At 41.1% G+C, this 15,282-nt stretch overlaps 1 protein-coding gene across 1 annotated transcript in view; it reads left to right on the top strand.

Moving 5' to 3' along the window:
• Positions 1–14,786, top strand: part of NDUFA9 (NADH:ubiquinone oxidoreductase subunit A9) — a 47,623-nt gene extending 32,837 nt beyond the window's left edge. The window contains exon 12 of the mRNA XM_054070149.1: positions 14,768–14,786. The gene's annotated coding sequence lies outside the window, so the exon portion shown is untranslated. The remainder of the gene's footprint in view (positions 1–14,767) is intronic.
• The last annotated feature ends 496 nt before the right edge of the window (positions 14,787–15,282 follow it).

Here is a 15,282-nt window from a genome sequence, read left to right as displayed (position 1 = left end):
ATTTTCCCAGCCTGCACTTCAGTGGATTTATAAATCTTTAACAAAGGAAGAATAGCCTCCCATCTCCTTGTGTGTTCTTGAAAACATATTAAAGAAACAAATTAAAATGTCATAGAATCATAGAATAGTTTGGGTTGGAAGGGACCTTAAAGATCATCCAGTTCCAACCCCCCGCCATGGTGATACAGCATAAATTAAAACTTCAGAAGACTCTTATGTGCTTATTAGGCACAGGAAAGTTTGGCCTAAGACTGCCAATGATAAAGAGCATCCATCAATTACACAGGGTAGAACAGGGCCATGTCCTGTCCCTCCTGCTTGGACTGTTTGTCACTGGGGCTTTTCATAAAGCTTCATGCTTGAAACCATACATTAATGGTGCCTCAGTTCAGCTCCCTGATGGTATTTCAACAATTGCTTCAGTAACTTCTGTCTACTCAGATGTGATCCTTATCATAGTCATGTTTGTAATTGGAGATTAAATTTGAGGCTGCTTTTGCCGATTTTTTGGATACTCACTGTTATTTCAGAGCATGTTTGTCCATCTGGTCACTGAGAATTTACTTGCAGTCCCTATTCCTCCCAACCTCCCCTCACAGAGAAGCAAAATGGTGACTTACAGCACATACAAAACTCCCCCTGAAATGTGCCATCTGTTACTATATGCTCAAAGCAGCAATGATACTGACAGCACCTTTGAAGCACCAACATATTCACTTGAGCCCGGCTGTGGTGAATTCAGAGCTTTGAATTCAGTATCATGATAGCTGTTTGTTTTAAATGCCATGTGTGTTTCTGTTACAGTGGTTCAAAGGAGATTTGCAAATGTATGTCAGTTTGGGGTGGATTATTTAGCAGAAATTCTCACTGCAACTGATATTTACGTAAGTGTCAATATTCAAACTTAGGAACTGCCTAGTATAATGACACACATCCCAAAACTACTATTCTTGGGGGAAGAGTAGTTTGATAAAAGGGAAATACTTGCCTTAGATGCTTTCAAAAGACATTGTCAATTTACCATATCTCAAGGAAAAGAGATGCAGCATCAGAGCTCTACACTGATGGCCAGAGCAGGAAAAAAGACTGATACAAAAATGTACAAGCCTATGATGCAAGAAAACTCCACCTGATAGCTTCCACACCACAGAGTTGCATGAGTTTGCTTCTGTGTCTCCTTTAGAATTTCAATTTCTCTGTGTCTGCTCTCTTTTTTGTTAGATGCTTGGAAGTACCACTAGCCTGGTTGAACTGAGCCTGGCTCCTTCTTCACCCCCAGTGGAAATGGTCCCTAATGTGTTTGGCTCAGTTTAGATTGAGTGCCATGTTTGCGGGACTGTCATGCTTCCAACATGCAAGTCAGTTGATTTAAGTAATGGCATACTGTGCTGCAATCTGCTGTATAATTACACACTTAATTAAATTCACAGTTTGTTACCTATGTCACACTGTGACAGGGCTTGTTGCTCTTTAGGAGGGAAAAAAATTCTTCTGGCTGTACCTTAGAAAAGCATCATGAGCATTGATTTTTCCCCTGAAGGTGTGAGTTCCTCTTAGAAGAACCTGCAGAACAGATTAAAACTCAAATAATCACTGTTTATTAAATATCTGCAGTTAACACTCCCTAATTAAAAGAACGCCTTTGGGCTTGCAAGGGAAAAGCCCTTAGAACAAGATGATGATGGCACACACACACTTGTTGCTGTGGGATAAGCAAATGTAAGAAATTTCTGTATGTGAGTTCCAGGGTAGCTGCCTGGTCGCACACCTTGCGCTACACTGAGATAGCTTGTATTTCTGCCCTTGTGGGATGGATGCTCTCCTACTTCACATGGGCAAATAGCTGTTACTTGCTATTCTCCAGTATACCTCACTTTAAATTGTCTTCCTTATGTACCTTGAATCTGCCTTAAAACTGTATGTGCAATGGCTACTGCATTGCATGTAGGTTCTGCAAGTAGGCAGACATGTAATAGCCTTTATTTAACATTTTTATTCTAAAATAATGTTTTGGAATAAAATATGTTTTGGAATGAAAGCATCATCTCCTAAAATGTTAAAATTATTTTCATTGCTGCCTGTTGGATGGCTTTTAAAGTCTGTGAAGAGAGTGCAAAAGAAGGCAGGGCTTTCTAGAACAAGCAAACAAGAGTTGACCTAATTCATTTACCTTGTGCTGGCAGCTACAGGCAGAAGCTTAAAAAGAAATGGCAATATTAAAGTTCATTGCCATTATTTGTCAAGTAGTGCTGGACAAAAGGTAAACTATTAGTTTGGTAATATTTCAGTTCCCTGATGCTTGAAATTCAATTAAGTTTATATCCATGTACAGTAAGGAAGCTGGGGATTGTGTGATAAATATGAAATAGCATGATTATCTAGAGAAAATGAGTCACCAAATACAGCTATTTACTTTGAATAGAGATCCATCCACATGAAAAATCAGAGTAGCATTTTGGGATAAGCAATACAGTTGTTAACAGATGTGATTCAGAGACTGCTAACTGGCAGAGTTCCTGAGGGAGGCTCGGCTTGGCCCAGCCCTGTTGTGATAGACTCAAGCTACTATCATCAGACAAGTGTGTTGCAATGGGTTGCAATAGAATTATAAAATTAATAAAATGAATTTTGTTATCAATATGAATTATAAAATTAATCAATATGAATCCTTCTGGTGGAGGATTGCAAAGATCCAAGGGAACTGTGATGTAACTGAACAGCAACAAGTTCTTCTTTCTTTTCTGGTGACTGGGAAGATGTTGAACTGAAATTTTTTGAAAGTTGGATGCTTTGATCTTTTATGATGGACTTGAAGGGAAGAACCTACTTAGTTTGCCATGTTATGCACCCTGCAGATCCATAGCATGCATTCTTGAATGTGAGGAACAGTAGAAGCAGATGTGCTACTCAGCGGCTTCCCCTTCATTATCCCAGCTCTGTAATACTGAGATCCGGGGGTGTAACTGTCATGCTTTTTTCCAGTATCCAGTTCATCTGCAAGTCCCAAGAGCTCAGTACATTACAAAAAGGGTGCATGAGCAGAAGGGAGTCAAGATTAACATTTCTCAAAGACAGAATTGTGTTGTGCAGGGGTCAAACATTGGTTTGAAGTGGCATCTTTGGCCACGCAGCAGCATATGTATGTCATGAAGTAAAGGAAGACATTAATAGTTTGCCTATGCTTTCGACTGTCCTCAACATCACACCTTCCAGACCTCAGGAGATAATGTCCTACTAGTTTCATCACTGTTTTACTTAATACTCTGGCCAGGGCAGTTGATAGTGCTCTAAGATGCGGATTAATTGTGCCTAGTGGAGTCAATGACGCCTCTCCATTGTGTATAAAGTATGGGTATAGCTCTGGAGAGGAAGAAGTGGGAGGTATTTCTGTGACTTAACACACCTTTGGTTTGTAAAACTTGATGGGCATTTGTTGGGTGTTTGGGCAGTTACTCTCATGGCTTGGACAATCATTCATGATGCAGTTAAACCATTCAGTTCAGACAGCTGAAGAAATAAGGGCTACTTATTCAGACCTATTAAAATTATTCCAGGAAACCAAAGTAGAAATTTAACACCGTAATTACTAGTTAAAATCCGATACTTGACCACTGGAGTCCAGGACATGTTTCACCTTGCCAGGAGGTTAAGTACAGTGTTTGATATTCCCCATTCTATAGCAGTGCCATTAGTTTTAATGAGATTTACCTACTTTCGTTAAAAGGGCAACCACTTAATCTTTAAATCCTTTCAGATATTTAAATACCTACTTGCAGCTATTTAGATACTTGCTTGCAGCTATTTATTTTGTAAGCTTGTTCCAGCAACTGCTCCTTTCATGTCTCAGTCTCTGATTTGTCATCCCAGACAGACTGTTCCAAGTTAATGTGCACGCTGCTCTCTGTTGCTACTGATACAGAGGAGCACCTTGTTTCTTTTTTTGTTCTTGATGTCTATCAGAGCTTTGATGTTGCTCTCATGCAATAGATCATGGCTTGTTTCTGCATTATTCTGTGACAGTATCCCCAGCAGCTTTCTAAAGGCCTCTACTCCCCAACTCTTCAAACCACCACCTTCTTTTCATGCACTAAGGGGCATCTAAAGAGCATCCTATTCAGAAAGGAAACATTGACACTGTCTAGCCTTTCCATCCTTTTCAATAGACTGTATCCCCAGAGTGACCTAAGTTCATTGACAGACATTTCACAGGACAGTGTGGCTGAGGCCTGCTCTGTACCTCACCAGAAGCTCTGTGGTCTTGATAGGATCCCACCTTTATTTTTCTTGGACTGTTTTGTGCTACCACATCACCATCAGGGAGTTCACAGAATCACAGAACAGTTGTGGTTGAAAGTGATCTTTGGAAAGAAACCTGATGCCTGCTGTGAAACCCTGAATGCTCTCTCCAAATCTGCTTTCCAGCCAGTCCACACAGAGTGTGATGGTGCATGGAATTATCCTCTTCAGGAGCAGGACTTCACATTTCCTTTTATTCAACTTCATAAAGTTCCTCTCTGAACAGTTTTCCAGTCTGTCCATGTCTCTCTGAATGGCAGCACAACTATCTGATAAATCATCCTCTCCTCTGAGTTCTGAATTATCTACAAACTTGGTGAGGGTGCACTCTTTCTGATCATCTGGGTCATTAATGAAGATGCTAAACACTATTGGACCCAGTACTGATTCCTACTGGGCACCACCAGTAACCAGCCTCGAGCTGTACTTTGCTGCCTCTGCTATATTTTCTGCTTGTTAAGATGCACCATTCCTGAGCACGGAGTAGGCGATCCTAGAATATTAACTAGATCGCTTGGATGTCTCTTCTCTAGAGGGCTGTATTCCATGGTATTCTTCAAAGCAAACACCTGAAGAAGCTAAAGTCTGCTCTCCTGAAGTCCAGGGCTGTTACTCTGATTTTTGCCCTGTTTCCTCTTCTCAGAATCCTGAACTCTGTCTTCGCAGTCACGCAGCCAAGACTGTTCCCAATCTTCACATTCCTGATCAGTTCTTCCTCTTCTGTACATATGGCCTAACAGAGGGACTCTCCTTGTTTTCTCCTCAAACATCTATGTTAGGAAATTGTCATTGCAGAGATCTCCTGGACTGCTTATGCCCTGCAGTGCTGTCCCTCCAGAAGCTGTTAGGATGGTAAAAGTTTCCCACAAGGACGAGAGACTGTAAACACAGGACTTCTTCCACTTTCCTGAAGAAGACCTCATATACTTCTTCGGCTTGATCAGGCTGTCTGTAGCAGACACCCATGTCTGCAGCAATGTCACCCATGTTGGTCTGCCCATGAGAATCATAGAATCATAGAATGGCTTGAGTTGGAAGGGACCCTAAAGATTATTCATTTCCAAATCCCTGCCATGGGCAGGGACACCTCCCACCAGACCAGGCTGCTCAAAGCCTCATCCACCCTGGGCTTGAACAATTCCAGGGATAGGCACACACAACTTCCATAGGCAACATGTGCCAGTGACTCACCGCCCTCATTGTGAAGAATTTCTTCCTAACGTCTAGTCTAAATCTTCTCTCTTGCAATTTAAAGCCATTCCCCTCATCCCATCACTTTGTAAAAAGTCCCTCCCTGGTTCTTCTGCAGCCCTTTCAGGTACTGGAAGGCCACTATAAGGTCTCCTTGGAGCCTTCGCTTCTCCAGGCTGAACAATCTCAACTCTCTCAGCCTGTCCTCATAGCAGAAGTGCTCCAGCCCTGTGATAATCTTGTGATCCTCCTCTGGACCCGTTCCAACAGTTCCATATCCTTCTTATGTTGAGGATTCCAGAACTGGGCACAGTACTCCAGGAGGGGTCTCACAAGAGCAGAGCAGAAGGGCAGAATCACATCCCTTGACCTGCTGGCCACACTTCTTTTTATGCAGCCCAGGATAAAGTTGGGCTTCTGGGCTGCTAGCGTGCACTGCTGGCTCATTTTGAGCTTCTCATCAATGAGCACCCCCAAGTCCTGACCCATAAGCTCTCAGCTGGTTCATCATCCTCTCCTACACAAAGTTCCATGCATTGTCATGGTGCTCTCATATAAAGGGTACTCTATCCTCAACTTCCTGGCCTGGCCTGGCCTGGCCTTCCTAAAGAGCACAGAACCTTCTTTCACAGCATTTAGGTTGTGTAAGCTGTGTCTCTGTGATACCAATGAGACTGTAGCCCAGTAACTACGCAGACTTCTAATTCCTCCTGCTGTACCCTGTGGTGTGTGCATTGGTGCACTGGCACTTCAGAGAGGCACCCTGGCATGCTGGTTTCCCAGAAAAGGCATGAGAGCTTTCCATACAATGCTGTTCCATAGATGCTTCCTTATTTATTTGCACATGGTTGCGGTGACACCACTTCAGCCTTGTTTTGTTGGTTGCAAGTTCCCTGCTGTCCATATTTTCCCAGCCTCTTTGCTAGCTAAGCCCATCCACCACTTCTTCACTTGATTGCTGGTCATCCTCTCTCTCCTTCATTGTTCTTTAAAGCTTTTCTCAGGCTTAGTAGTCTGTTGGCAAAGATACTTTTTCCCACTTGGTCACATGGATCTTGTCCTTTCCAAGCTATCACTGATCTTCAGACAGGGTCCCATGGTCATAGAAGCCAAAACCTTCTTGCTAACACCAGGTGTACAAACAGCTGCTGACCTGCAGAATCCATTTAGCCTCCACAAACCCTTCTGTCTCACTGGCAGGATGAAAGAAAACATAGCTTGGGATCCCATGCCACTGCTCATTGATCATTTCCCCGCTAAGCCATGTGGTCACGCTTGATATGCTTCAGGTCTCCCTCAGCGGTATCAATGGTGTTCACATTGAAGAGCTTGGTGTTAATAGCCTGAGGTCTGGACCAGCCTTTACAGGGTCTCTATAATAAGCAGGGTCTTATTTCCTCCTGGGGAACTCCTATTGCTCCTTGAACGCTTTTACTTCTCAGTCCTCTGGGTTGCTTAAGCTCACTTGAAGAGTAAGTTCTTTTCTCTAATCAAAGAAATAATCATTCAAGTTCACAGTAAACCTTGTTCTGGAAACAATACCCTATCTCTGATATTTCACACTCAACACCCTTGTAGAAGACTCTAGTAATGCAATAGCAATTCAATGCTGATCAGGGATACATTTGTCTGCAGGTATTACTATGCATTCTTGGTCAATTGAAGCTGGTGGTAGTGTACAAAATTTCTTGCTTTTCATGCCGAAAGTGCTGTATATGTGGAATGCTAACTACATATCCCACACATATTAAATATTTGCACATCAGGCAGAACTATGTAAATACACACTGTAGTTTGAATAAAGACTTCACTTGCTTCCTACTGTGTTTTTAGTCAAAATGTAGCAGTTCTGGCAAAGGGCCTGGATTGCCTTTGTTTACCTTTGGTGATTTCATCACCTCAGGAAGATGAGTAGTAACAGGAAAGATTCAGTGAACTTTGACTGATAAATACAATAAGCAAAAATCTGTGGAAGTGTTTCCCAGCTCTGCTCTGTAGTAGTTTCCCATGAGTCTGTTCATGGTAATTGCTGATGCATTCACAGTCCACACAGTCTGTAGGTCTATGATCATCTGGTCTGGTCTCACCATCCTCTTTTCTCCCATATGAGTTTTGTCATCTTTCTCTGTTCCAAATGACTTTGCAGCAAGAGAAGAACATAACAGAAAAACTCCAAAAAGACAACTCCATGAGGAAAAAATGTGTAGGAGAGGTAAAAAGAAGTAGATGGAAAAGGCTGAAAGACCAAGTGGAAGGAGAAAGATGGACTGGACTAGAGCCTGGTTGAAGGCTGTCTGCCACTTCCTCTGTCTTCTGTCCACTGCTAGATAGCAGAGTGCTGTTTGCAGTCGTAGGAGTGCACAGAGAAAGCATATCAGATTGTGCTTGAGATTTGATGTTGAAGGTTATCTACCATTTCTGTTTTCAAGTTTTTTCAAGCTGGGTGGTTTCTTTGCTCTTTATCAGCTTGTATTTTTCTCACCTACAGTCTTATAAAAGTATACACATGCCTAATACTATTAACAATATAAAAAATCTTGACCTACGTTTTCTGACTCATTTTACCTCAATGAACAAAGTTATCTACAAAAGGATCTGCAACTAACAAACACTGATGGTGTCCAGAGCATCATTTTTGGAAAGTTAAAGTATTCACTACTCTCTTTCTGCTCCTCTTCTCTCCCGTCCTTGTCCTCCGTACCACCCCTCTTTCTAAAACTTCTACGCAGTATTGAGGATCAAGAGTCTGGGCAGGAATACAAGGCCTCCTACAACTTCTTTAATCTTCATATCTGTGTTCCCAGTATTGCAAATGATCTCTTAAATCCTGCAGTTGAAGGATTGGCCAAGCTCTATATAAAATACACCTCCTTTGCATCCCAGTCCTGGAAGACTGTTGTAGAACTTCATAGCTTTTATTGTTGGAAACTTCCCCCAGTTTTTCAGCCCACATCCTTCCTTGGGTAATATAAATAAACAGATCACTTATTCTTCTGCCAAAATTGTCTTTTAGGTTATAAGTTCCTTCTCCTTTGTATCTTCCCTCCTTGGAAAATAAATCGTACCCCCTTTTCAAATTCACTTTCTTAGGCTACATAAAGTAAGCATTTTTTTTCGTTCCTTTTTATATTATCTCCTTTCCAGATCATCCTGCTTGTGTTTGCCCTTCATCCGTTATAGTTATTGTTCATTGTCTTCAAACACTGGCATCAGATTCATACAGACAGTACTGCAAAGGAAGACTTACCAACACCTACTGCTATGTAATTTGTATTTTACTGTTTGCCGGAAATACCTTTCTTGATGCATTCTAGGATTTTCTTAACTGTTTTCACATTCTTGTCCTACTGATGTCTTGCAATCATCCTGTAATCAAGGAGTACATGGGGTACTCATCTTCATTCTTTGCCAGTCCATAAACACATAATAGTGAGGAGAAATTCTTATCGATCTCTAAATATACGCTTTTAGACTTAAATTATTTCTCTCCTTTTTATAGTTCTAGTCCTTCAGTTCACTCAGTTTTTTGATTGATTTTCCATTCTTTCAGAAGAAACTTGTTTAATGAACTAATGATATGGTTCTTGATATCATAGACAAAGAAGCAGTCTTTCTACAAGTGACAGTTTGTAGTTTTAACTCCAGATATATTTGGCAATGAGAAAAAACAAACCAAATGACAAAGCAATCAGATCCCCTAACCCTCCTCACCTGAAGAAACAATGTTTTTATGCAAGATACTGTCTGTACAAAAACTGAAACGGTACATGAAGAAGAAAATGGGCCAGAAAAAGTTTGGCTTCATTTGAAGTGGGAATATTGGGTGGTCATCAGCTTGGAAAATAAAGTTATGAGAGCAGGGAGGTTGGGAATGTACACATTAGCATCTGCCTGAGCCAGTTTTGGAGTGTAAGGAAAGTATGCTTCTGCTAGGTTAAATGAAATGCTTATTGAGGCCACAGCCAAGGACACTACAATTGATTGTCAATAATGCCAAGAAATCTTAGAAGGAATTATCGATTTTTGCAAAATTAGTTTTCATGCATGTAAACACTTGAGCCTGCAGCATTCCTGTTAGCCTTGTGCCAGCATAGCTAGAGTTTCTTGAGGGGTGGAAGGTTGACCTTTCTCTGTAGAAAAAAATAGCAGGAAGAAAGTATTTTCTTATTAGTATTTTCCAAGGAACTGTGCTTTCACAGAAAAACATCAGCTTTGAAAATACAGAATCTGATGTCATATTGCTTTCAGAAAACTCCTACAAAAGTATAAGCAGAAGTTGGCCTTGTGTCAACTCAGTCCCAAGGCTTGGAGTCCCCTGGCTCCTTCACTCCATGGCTCCAGGGCAAACTTTGTGGCCTATCTCAAGGGGAAAGACAGAGGGTTACCTGATTAATTATGGACAACTCTTCACAGCAGGAGCCTGAGGAGGTTTTGGATAAATTCTTTGTGGTACAGAACATCTGTGCTATTCTTCTGCATATGAGGCACTTAAGGGCTGGGTAAGGCTCAGGATTCAGAATGTGTCACTAAAATATTTGATTTCTAAGCGAAAAATTCCACATGAAACAGCAACATTTTCCAGATGGGAAATTTTGGTGATGACAAATTGCAGTGAAGATATCACTCCCTAAAGACTTCACTTACCATATCCTTTAAAAAGCTTTTCCTTATTTCTTCCATTATTAACACATCAACCCACTGTACCACTGCCACCCATGCCTCCTTGCTATGGGGTCAGCTTCCACTGTAGGGAATCACAGAAGTATAGAATAGTTTGGGTCGGAAAGGACCTTAAAGATCATCCAGTTCTACCCCCCAGCCATGGGCAGGGACACCTTCAACCAGACCAGGCTGCTCAAGACCCCATCCAACTTGGCCTTACTGGTATGTAAGCTGCCAGGGAGTGAGCCAGTGAGGCTGATTTTTTTCCGATGTTGTTCAGTGTCTTACTGAAGTCCCTCACATCCTGCATAGGAGTATCAGTGCTCTCATGTCACAGATACGAAAAGCTGCTGGAGATCAGCTGCAAGTGGTTGGCACCTTGAGATTCTCGGACAAAGGATATTAAGTTTGGGAAACAGCTCTAAAAATATCCACGTAAACAGGCTCAATTATTGTAAAAGATGGTTTATACTAGCATAAATTGTGCCATATTAAAAGTCAGACCTATCTTCTCCTGAACTATGCTCCTTGGAATGAACTTGAAAAATCTATGGCTTATTGGATCATCTTCATTTAACGTTGCTGTGTAACTCCTAGGGCTACCATATTTCAGTTACAAAATAAACCAGAAGGCATCCTACTGGAGTATGTTGGTTTGCGTACAAAGCCATGATCTTATCTGTGCATCAAATGATAGTTTTTGACAACTTTGGAAGCCAACATAAATAAATATGTAGCAATAGGGATTGTTATCAAAACTGGAAAAAGATGAGGAGTAGGTACTTGAGTAAAATATATCTTGACCGAAACAGATTTTGTCCCCACCCTCAGTAGTAAATCCAGCTCCATAATGATCGTGCTTAGACTGAAGCTATGAATCTGCACACAAGCACTTATATAGTACCCTTCTTCTAGGTTGAAAGAGCTCTAAGCTTTTTTTTTGAGTAAAATTTCATAATAGTGTTCTTATAAATCCTTGATCTTAAAGTTTTCTGCTTTGGTTAGCAAAGTCCATTCATGATTGGCAGCTGGTGCAAAAATTTTTGTCTGACCTCATGAACAGACTTTTATTTTTGATAAAACTGATCGGAGCAGAACTTGACTGGTTGTGCACTTCTCATCAGCAGACAAACTTCAAAGTAGTGGTATGACAGACCTCAGCTGCATGGGTTTTAAATCTGAATGTCTCCTTTGTACAGAAACATTCTATGTCAGTGTTTGTACAGCAGCGGAGCATGACAGACTCCGTGTGTTGCCTTGGACCTTTGAGCAATGTTTTAATAGAATTTGAGTGTCTACTCATTTTATTTTTTATTTTTACAGATGTCATAGAATAGTACATCTAGTCTAACATGCTTAATGATGGCGGGTATGACATTTCATCAAATTCCTCCTGTATTAAGCCTAGGAACTTATTGAACCACAAATATAATTTAGACTTTCATGAGCTGATGGTTTGGGTCAACCACAACCTCATTACTTTCAGCAAAGATAAATGTGAATCTCAGGAGGGAATGTTCCCACCCTCTTGTGCATGTTGGGCACTGACTGGTTAGTGAGCAGCTCAGTGGGGAAAAGCTGGGATTCCTGCAGGACAAGTTGAATGTGAATCAGCAGTCGCTGTGACTCGGACTTCTGGACATGAGAAAAAAGTTGTTAGGACACTGCCTCACAGCACAATGTATTGAGTTGATCATAACAGCTTATAAGCATATAAGGGCTGTTATGTTCACTAACCCCTCTAACATTACTTGATTTGATCATCCATGTGAAGTTCTGTGTGTAAGGCAGGCTACCTTCCACACAATGGAGCAGACAGGATAGAAAACAGAAGAAAATATATTGACTACAGATAAAAAAGTGGAACCAGGAATGCTTTTTTAATTGATGAGGCATTTTTCATGTGACTGCATGGAGCAGGAGGAGGTGTAAGTATGGATATGTGAAGATGGGACTTTCTGCCCCCATTAGCAGTAACCAATACAATAAATCACATAGAAGTTGCTCCAACTGCACAAACCTATTCCTCTCTCTCCTATTCAGTCTGTCCATGGCAGTGATCTCCAGAACCACAAAAATGTCAGCCAGGCTAGATAGTTAGATGTAATCTAATCTCTAGTTAGATATAATCATCACACTAAAAAAAATATTGAAAAAGAGCAGAGTCATCTATATGAAGAACAGGATATAAATGCACATTTTTCTTTTGCAGTAAAACTACTAAATCACCTCTTCATAGCCTGAAAACTTAGTTGTTTGCACATGAAATTGGAGAGAAGAGGATATTTACTCTACCTGGTCCCTTTGGTTCCCTGCTTCAAAAATGAAGACCTTTGATCTAAAATTAATGAAAAAGAAGCATAATCTGTTTTATACAGATGTACCCAGGAGACATCTCAAATAGCACTTTTTTTTTTACTTTTATTGTTTTTTTTCATTGAAGTCAAGGAAATTTGGAAAAAAAAAAGACCTTTTTTTCAAGCTGACTTGCACAGCAAGTTTTCTGTCTAACTCTTTAACAGAGACTGCATGAGAAGATATCAGTCTCCTGACCCCAGAGTTTACTCTTGTTCATGTAGATTTGATTCCCCATCTTACTGCTGGAAAATGCTTATGTTAGAGAAAAGGACTTTTGTGATTAGGATGATAACAGAAGTGGCTGCACACTTTTAAAAGGTCCATTCTATATGACTTCTATATGCACGTCTATCTGCATAGTGCTTAGTGATAGCTATAAGGACAGGCTTTGAAAAATCATAGAAGTGTTGGCTGGAGAGTGCCTCTGGAAATCTTTAGTCTATCCTTCTGCAAGAGCAAACTGCCAGCCAACACTAGGCCACACCAGTCACGGCTTTGACTGTCTGAATCTTGAAGACCTCCAAAGATGGAGTTTTTGTGACACAGAAGCCCTGGAAAATTATACCCTGTCATCAATGTTAACTCATCATCCCACAATAGCTAGCATGAAATAGCTTTGCTGGAATCCAGCACTAAAAAAAGAGAATGTGCCTATAACTGCAGAAGTAAAGATCAATTGATTTGTTGCTTTACTGAATTAAGGTATTATATTTAATAGTTTAAGACAGATCTACATTGGGCACCTATACATCTAGCAAAGATTAAAAGGCTTTTGTTCTGCTGATCTTTAGGATAATCTGGCATCAAATTGGAGATCAGGGCATGCAGAATTTGTTAGGGGAGTTGATTATTGTTCAGAAACTGAGTGGCTCACATGTTTTCCGGTCTTTTGAAAGCCATAGAACCAAAATGTTTTCCCTGAAAATGTGAATATTGCACTACAGATGCATTGTTTCAAGAAAATGCCTTGTCACCTTGGTCTCCCTTTGCATCTTCTTTATTTTCAGGTGATCGTTTTGGGAAGCCTTGGAAGCTGGGGAGCCATATACTGTTCTTTATTAGCTTCCATATCTTTCCACAAAACAAAAAAACCCCAAGGGCTGCACTGGCCTCTAAACAGATACCTTTTTCAGGGCTATAGCTTAGAATCACAGAATCATTCAAATTGGGAGGTATTTCTGGATGGCAGTAGACCAAGCTGCTGCACAAAGCAGGATCGACTCTGACGTCAGTCCAGGTTGTGCAAAACTCTGCCAGGTCAGACCTTTTAAACAGCTCCAGAGATGGTGACTCAATGACCTCCCTGGGCGGCGTGTTCCAGGTGAGCTGCTGATTCCTGCTTAGTTGATTGTTCACTAGAACCTCCAGTTCATTGCCCCAACCAGTCAGACCTTAACAGATTGTTAGTTCAGCTCAGGAGCAAGATTTATTTTCACTGGTTAAGTTAAATTTCTTGAGATTCCTCTAGGCGCTTCCCCTGGTCTGTCTAGGTTTCTTTGAATAGTGGCTGGGTCTTTCAGTATAACAAGTGTATTCTGGTTTGGTGTAATTTGCAATTCTTCATCTTCATTTGCAATCACTCTGTCTTCTCTTGTGCATATTTGATGAAGATGACATTGAACATGGCAGGACAGAGCCATAGACTAGAACAGATTCCTGCAACACTCCACTTGTAACCAGTCTCCAGGATGTGATTCCCAAACTCCTTTTGATTCCTACGTTACAACCAGTTTTCCAGCTAGCTGATTGTCTGCCTATGTAGACTGTAACGTTCTGATTTAGATACAAAGATGGTGTGGAAGAATACGTTGAAAACTCTTCTAAAGTCAAGATAAAAAACATCCATGGTCTCCCTTCACTGTATGTCCAGTCTTTTCATAACAGAACATAATCAGATTGTTCAGGTTTGATTTATCCTTGGTAAATACATGCTGACTGTTCCCAGCCACCCCTTTCTCCATCATAAGTCCAGAAATGGATTCCTGCTCTTTGGTTTTCCCAGGGACTGGAGTAAGGCTGACTGATCTGTAGTGCACTGCATAGTCCTTCTCACTCTTTTCAAAGGTAAGTGCAATATTTGCCTTTCTCCAGTCACCAGGATAACCACCAATCTGCCTTTCAGTCATCATGAGACTGGCCCCATTATGACATCCGTCTTTCTCAGCACCTTCAGATCCACCCAATCTGGTCCCATGGACTCGCATGTGTTGAGATTTCTTAAGAGATTCACTAGTTGTGTCTCTCTGACCTGTCTCTCCAGGTACACACATCTGAAAGAGCTTCATGTTGAAGACAAGAAAAACAAGGCACAATGTATCTCAGCAGCTGTGCAGTCTGGGGTGGAAGGACCAAGAATTGTGAACATAAGGATGGACAGGGCAAAGAAAAGTGTTTTTCTGGACACAGTCTTCATTTCATTCTTCGCAGATGGACTGAAGCTAATCATATTCCAGCTCTGGATGTAGGCAGCAATATTTTCTCATGAAAAAAGGGCCAAAAGTTAAAATCCTCTCACGTTAACAGCAACTCCATATCCCCAGGTCCAGCCATTAGCAAGGCTGAGCATGTATAAGGCACACAACACACACACATGCACATGCACACAATACTTAAATACATATATACGTCTGGCCACACAGATCAACATATGCAGAATGTGGAAAACACAGTAGTCATGCAAGCATGAACAGCACCAACAGGTTTGCCCTGCTCCCCTCACTCCCTATTCATGATGAAGGCTCAGTAATGGCTAACGTCTGTGTATATAAATGTGTG

This window comes from Cuculus canorus, chromosome 1, assembly GCF_017976375.1.
Source record: "Cuculus canorus isolate bCucCan1 chromosome 1, bCucCan1.pri, whole genome shotgun sequence".
Lineage (NCBI taxonomy): Eukaryota > Metazoa > Chordata > Aves > Cuculiformes > Cuculidae > Cuculus > Cuculus canorus.
Note: the sequence above shows the minus strand (reverse complement) of the source record. Positions and strands in the feature narration are given on the sequence as shown.